Genomic DNA, 7,384 nt, shown 5'->3' with positions numbered 1-7,384 from the left:
AAATTGGAAGATTGTTTCCCTGTTATCCACGTGGCCAAGAAAGGGCTCTTGTTGGTTTATCCACAGCACCCCCTTGTGGCGTTTCTATGCATTTCATTTCATAATTCTCAATAGTTTAAAATTTTCCAGGGCAAGCAGGCTAAATTCGATTTATATATATTTTTTCAAGTTAATATAATTACTTCTGTCTGTTGCTGCATCTGTTAGTTCAGCTTAAAAGGAATTCTTAGGGCATGGAGAACCATTATTAAATTTATGGATGAAGCCTCTGGCTTGGAATGACTGAGCCCAAGGTTCACATAAGATTTGAAGACGTTTTAGCAGCAACGAAACTAAATCAGTGCCAAAAATCTATGCCTAATCATTGCAAATGATTTGTTTTAAACTCTTGAATATTTTAATTCTAATCCATATTTCTCAAGACTAAAGTATTTTTAATTGGTTATTGTTATTTCATGGTATAGTATTCCCTTTTTCTTTATTTGAATTCAGGATATATATTCTCAAGAATTTTTCATTAAGTGCTAAAATGTATATCTTGTGTAACACCTTATAAGCTTATACTCAGCTTAAATTTGTGTGAAATTATTTGGAAATTAAGTTGTTTGAATGAAAATTTTGTATGTGAGAGGTATAGCAGACTCAGGGCCAACTAGAGCCACCACAGGCTTACGTTTCAAAAGAAAAGAAAAGAAAAGAAAAGAAAAGAAAAGAAAAGAAAAGAAAAGGAAAGAAACAAAAAAACCCAAACCCCTCCATCTTTCCAATAGAAAAGAAAAGAAAAGAAAAGAAAAGAAAAGAAAAGAAAAGAAAAGAAAAGGAAAGGAAAGAAACAAAAAAACCCAAACCCCTCCATCTTTCCAATCAGAGAATTAACACTCAGAATTAATGCATTTCAGATGAGCAGAATATCTGGGTTTGAGTTTTGCTCTGACTCTCGGTATTTTGGGATGCTAATGAAACTCATGTCAAAAATGCCTGACAGCTTCTTCCTGCGCTCACTGTAGTTCTCTGTCACTATATTCATTTTTCAATCTATTCTTCAAGTGTTATTTTGTTTGAACAATTGAGATTAGGAGGTCATTCAGAGCCCATCTAAAATACAGGCTTGCTCAGGTTGTATTACAGATTATGTTTGAGGGTACTAACTAAATATTTAGTTGTAGAAATAATCAGATCTAGGACAATTAGTGTAGAGACTCAGGCCTCATTTGTGTGTGTGTGTTAATAAGCATGTTTATGCATATTTAAAAGTCATATTGGCTTTACATGTGTTTTGCATGTATACTCTGGGGAGAAATAGAATTCCTTCTAGAAGCAGTTGGTGTCAGGTTCCTGTACTTACACGTCTGTATTCAGCTTCTGAGGGACACTTCACCTTGGATTATCTAACTAGTTATTCTAAGTAGTGCTTTGTTTGCATTTGCCCATGAAATTTGTTTTGGCATAATTAACTGTAACTCCTACAGTACCCTGTATTTCCAATAGAACATTTAATATGCTATCTGTGAGCTGCTGACTTGAACTACAAGATTATGCCCCCTGATTTGTCATCAGTGCTATCTTTTATGAAGAAAAAATGTTTAACAGGAGATTTCTGGAACTTTATAAAAACTTTTGGGTCTCCTAGTGAAGGTTTCCTTTGCTTGCTGGCTTGCTTATGTATTTACTTGTTTCTTTAAACTGTGGTAAAACTCTTATAATATAAAACTTACCTCCTAAGCCATTTAAAAAAAAATTTTTTTTAATGTTTATTTATTTTTGAGACAGAGAGAGACAGAGCATGAATGGGGGAGGGTCAGAGAGAGGGAGACACAGAATCTGAAACGGGCTCCAGGCTCTGAGCTGTCAGCACAGAGCCTGACGCGGGGCTTGAACTCACGGACCGCGAGATCATGACCTGAGCCGAAGTCGGCCGCTCAACCGACTGAGCCACCCAGGCGCCCCCTAAGCCATTTTTAAGTATAAAGTTCAGTGGTGTTAACTATCTTCACATTTTTATCCAACAGATGACCAGGACTTTTTCATCTTGCAAAACTGAAACTCTATGCCCATTGGACAGCTCCCCTTTTCCCTTTGCTCCACTGGGGCCTGGTTCTTTATGAACCTCAAATACTGCAGGGCCAGAGGTGAAGGGGTAGGGGAGCAGCCACTGGGAGGAAGGGGTTCAGGGAGGAAGCTGCCGGGAGGAAGGGGTTCACAGCAGTTCTGGGGCTGCTAAAAAAAACAATGACTTGATTTACATTATCATCAGTCGATTGAACCAACTCTTCTCTATGCAAAGCAAATTAATCTCATTTCACTGATTAATATATCAACTATTTTTATGAACTCTCTCTCCTTTTCTTTTTTTTCCCCTCCAGGCCAGTTTTATTGACTTTTAAAAATCCAATTTCATATATGGGGGAAGGATCCACAGTATGACTTGTGCTAGACAGCTTCGATTTTTTTGTTAAACTTAAATGCTATATTTAAAAGGTCTTCTAAGAAGTGTTAAAAAAATATGAAATCCTGGTATCTGATGAAATGAAGCTAGATATTTTTAATTCCATGGACAAGAATGGCGTCAGAGAACATGTCTCTGTTTACCCATGTCAAATTGTGAAGGGGGGGAGGCTACTGTTTTGTGAGTATGATCACTCTGGAGGTCAGAGTCGTGACCACAAGTGTAATATGCCATCCTTTCTCTCCAGAGTCCTACCTTGTCTTGAGCTGGGGACTTTGTGTAGGCAGCAGAGGGACGGATTGAAAATGATGAAACTCTGCAATTCCATATGCATCCTAACAGCCCTTTCTCCATATTGATTTTTTTCTTTAAGTTTGTTTATTCATTTTGAAAGAGAGAAAGAGAGAGAGGGTACGTGCAGGCAGAGACGGAGGGAGAGAGAAGAGAGAGAGAGATCCATGCTGTCAGCGCAGAGCCTGATGCGGGGATCAAACCCATGAACCGTGAGATCATGAGGTGAACTGAAATCAAGAGTCGGATGCTTAACCGACTAAGCCACCCAGGTGCCCCTCCATATCGTTCTTTTCAAGTAGGCTCTGGCAACAACATGTCTGGATTTTAACTCCCTCTCTGTTGTATTAGTTACATTGCCGTGTGACAACCCTCAAACTTGGCAGCTAAAAACAATATTCATTTATTATCTCACAACTTCTGGGGGTCAGGAATCCAGGCCGTTTAGTTAGATCCTTAGGCTCAGGTTGTGTCTTAGATGCCTGCAATTGAAGAGTCAGCGTGGGCCGTGGTCTTATCTGAAGGCTCAGCTGGGGAGAATCCACTTCTGCAGCCGGCAGGCCTCAGGTCCTTGATGGTTATTGGCCAGAGACATCAGTTCCTTGCCACACAGAGCTTCCCAGTGGGCAGCTCACAACGCACTAGCTGGCTTTCTCCATCCTAGTAGAAAAAGATAGTGAGAAAGGACAAGAGAGGGCTAGTAGGGTGGAAGCTGGAGTCTTTCTTTGAATTTTATTAAAAAATTTTTTAAAGCTTATTTATTCATTCTGAGAGAGATACAGAGCACATGAACAGGGGAGGGGCAGAGAGAGAGGGAGACAGAATCCCAAGCAGGTTTTGCACACTCAGCACAGAGCCCAACGTGGGGCTTGAACTCACAAACTGTGAGATCATGACCTGAGCCAAAGTCAAGAGGTGGACGTTTAAATGACTGAGCCACCCGGGCGCCCCTGGACTTTTTGCCTTTTTAATCTATACTCCTTCTTGCTGCTGTCAGCCAGTTTCATGGCTTTAAATATCCTGTTTGTGGAAATGACTACCAGCCATCATCCAGCTCTGTCTCCTGATTTCCAGCTGTGCACTGGTGTCTCTGTGTAGGTGACCTCTGCTTGTCTAACATATATCTAAATCTTGTGTTCAAACAGAACTCCTGATCTTCCTTCTAGAAGCTTTCAGTTCATTACAAGTCCAGACTCCTTTTTTTCTTCATAGCTCTTGGCACCTTCTCGTATAATACACAGTTTACTTATTTTCCCTTATTTCTATATTTTTTCATTGTCTGTGTCTGCCTTCTAGAATATAAGCCCATGAGGGCAGACTTTTTTTTTTCTTCCTGCTTTGAGCAATATGGAATCTTATCAAGGTACTTGAATATGGGTGAACATAGAGTGGCACCCAATAAATATTTGTTAAGTGATGGAAATAAGTGAATTGAAAGGATGAGCGATACAACATTAGGGAAATCCTATGGAGAAAGAAACGCAGTCTCGTTCTAGCTTTTGGTGCATAATTGGTACAGCAATTCCACATCTTGTCCATCACCCCACTCTCAAACGGCAACTCAAAACATGCTAATAGGCCAGTGCAGACACGACATTAGGTGGGGGAGGAAGGGAGTGTAGACTGCATCTGGAGAGGAGCATCTCTGAGATCTGGGTGGCAGGAAGAGTGAGGGGAGGGAAGGCAAGTCACACTGGTAACTTCCATGAACAGTGGGGGTGGGGAGGGGGTTGGGATTGGAGCAAGAGGTGATAAGAAAGTGAGAAACAGATTGGTTTTTATTGATCTGAGAACTAGAATTATTGAATAAATGCACAGAACGACATGAAAAACAGGCTGCTTGGTATTGCTAATTTGAAAAGAAGAGTAAATTACTTCATTCAAAAAAAATGCTTTAAATGTCGAAAAAAATTCCAGCAAATTGAACAGAGCTTTTTTTCTTATTATTGTGAAAGGTCACAGCAGTTCTAATTCCAATGTCCAATTACCAGCCACCATCAGCAAGCAAAGTAGAATCAACTCAATTTCAATCTAAGGCATTTGCCTCACCTCTAACTAGCTTTGGTATGACCCACTGCAATTTTCTCATCAAAAAGCTAATTTTAGGAGCAAAATGTCAAGAAAAGATGAGAAAGAAGAGCCTGGTTTCACGGGGGCTGGGAGGTTTTTGAATTTGGGCCGCACTTGTAAGCTACCTGTCAAATCAGTCACCCGCGGAAGCCTCTCTGATGTGGTCGCCGTGCTCCGAGGGAACATAAAACAAGACAGAAGGACAAGCATGTCTGTCCCTTTCTCTAATCTCAAAGGCACGATGACATTCTGTTCTAGCTGGTCCCTAACTTTTGACTTGACCTGATCACACACTTTTTTTTTTTTTTAATTTTCATTTGTCTGGGTGGACTTGACCTTGTGAACATGGTTTGTGGGTTCCCTGAATGGCTACAACTGTCTCATAAGAAATACTCTTGGTAAGTGAAACCCATACAAGGAGGGAAAAAACAGATTATCATTCTCTAGGCTGGTATTCTGGCCTTGCACTACAAAAGAAGAAACATTTGTTTAAATCTCTGAGTGATAATAACGAAGCCATCAACAAATTCTGTGAGGGGTCCCTACACAGGCCTGCAGGGCAGGGCGATCTCCCGCAGGCACTTTGCATAAGCATTCTGGTGTCCCAGAACACACTCTGTGGGTAAAATTTCAATCCCTCCTGCTGCCGTTCTGGGAAAGCTTATCTTGTTGAATCAACAACAACAAAAAAATTACAGAATAGTTATCCAGTTACCTTCCGTGTTCTTGAAAAGTCAGACTCCATCTAGAAGCCATAGGTCTTGCTCTGTTGGTCTTTGTTGATAGCTTCAGGCTTTTTTTTTTTTTTTTTTTTTTTTTTAATGTTCACTTATTTATTTAGAGATAGAAAGCAGAGAAGGGGCAGAGAGAGAGGGATAGAGAGAAATCCCGGGCAGGCTCTGTGCTACCAGCACAGAGCCAGACGTGGGGCCCGAACCCATGAAATGTGAGATCGCGACCTGAGCGGAAACCAAGAGTCAGTTGCTTACCTGACTGAGGCATCCAAGCGACCCTGTCTTCAGGCCTTTACCTATGTTTGCTCTCTTGTTTGATCCTATGTTTAAGGGCTGTGTGCAAAGATATAAGCTGGTATCACAGTTATCTTTTTTTGCCATATAATTGCAAGAAATTTTATTTACTATTAGTCTGTGGAGGTACCAAAGAATGGCAATTAAAAAAATCTAGAAGTTTGATTCCCCCCCCCCCCGGCCCTGCCCAGTGTACAATCAAAACAGTAACAAATCCAGAGCTAAGGAAAAGGAGACTCCCCTGTCCTAAGTAAGGGCCCTGCAACCAGGCCATTTGGGCGAGAACACCTGACCTTGGCCACTGTGGGCCCAGCACCCTCTGAAGAACAAGCTCCCAGGCCCTTTAGGACATGAGGGAAGGGAGCAGCACCCTGGAAGGGATGTGGGCTGTGATTCTCCTCGGGCTACTTGGTTCCCGCCTGCCTGCACACCTCCACAGCTCAGGGTGGGGGTCTCAGGGGCCTGGGCTAAGCCTGTACCTCCCCAAACCCAGGTATCTACTTCATGCCTCAGTTTCACTCCTAGCAGTGATTAGCCAGGTTGGACCACCAGGCCCCGTTAGTGACCCGGCCTGACCCAAAGCGAGCAGTGCCCACCTCAGACTATATTTTAGCCGTCGTGGAGGCTGCAGGCCCTCAGAACCTGCTGGGGTCACTGTGGCTGGCTCTAGCCAAAAGAAGCAGAACAAACCCAAACCAAACCCAAACCCTTTCTAGGTCTCGAAATCGACCCAAGACCGTGGGCATCGATGTTACACCCCAAACATGCTTTGTCTCCTGAAGGTAACCGTCCACCATGACAACAGCCTCGGTACCCCTCATCATGGGGGGCAATAACAGACTGGTCCACCTACGAAGACCCATAGCGTGGCCTTGAACCCACGTGGCCCGACTGGGCGGTGGCCGTGGTGGTGGTGGAGCGTGGGCGGGTCTGCTCAGTCGAGGGCCTAACCCTGCAGCAGTGCCTGTCTCCGGTCACGTCCTCCACACCCTCCTGGAGGCCCCGTCCCATCCCATCCCCGGAGGCCCATTCCCCTCTGGCCGGGGGCGCAGTCAGTTACCCGGCAGCCAGGCGGGAGAGGAGGCCCCGGGCTCGGGCCTGTGCAGGCTGCTCCGGGCCTGGCAGTAACCGGCAGTAGCGAGCGCGACCCCGTCGGGGCCTGCGAGGGCACAGGCCTGCTGCTCGGCAGGTGCAGCGCGGGGCGGGGCTCTGGGCTCGGGGTTGAGGCGCGAGGTGCCCCTCCCCCAGTCTCCCCGCCTCCCTCCCCCCCCCGCCCCCCCCGCAGGCGCCCGGGGCAGCCCCGCGCCTGCTCAGTCCTCGGGAGGCGCGCAGGAAGCGCAGCGCCGCCACGGCGTGGGGCTGGGCCGTGGCCGGAGCACGGCACCCGGCACCCGGCGCCCCGCACCCGCAGCCCCCACCCGGAGCCGGCCGTGCGGAGGGGCCGCCGCCGCCCGTTCCCCTCCCGGCACGCGGTGCCGCAGGTGCTGCAGGGCCCCCGCGAAGTCCCGGTCAGGCTGTCGCCTGGGCCGCCGGGCGCGAGGCCTCAGGC

This window comes from Lynx canadensis, chromosome D3 (assembly GCF_007474595.2).
Source record: "Lynx canadensis isolate LIC74 chromosome D3, mLynCan4.pri.v2, whole genome shotgun sequence".
NCBI lineage: Eukaryota > Metazoa > Chordata > Mammalia > Carnivora > Felidae > Lynx > Lynx canadensis.
This window is presented reverse-complemented; position numbering follows the sequence as displayed.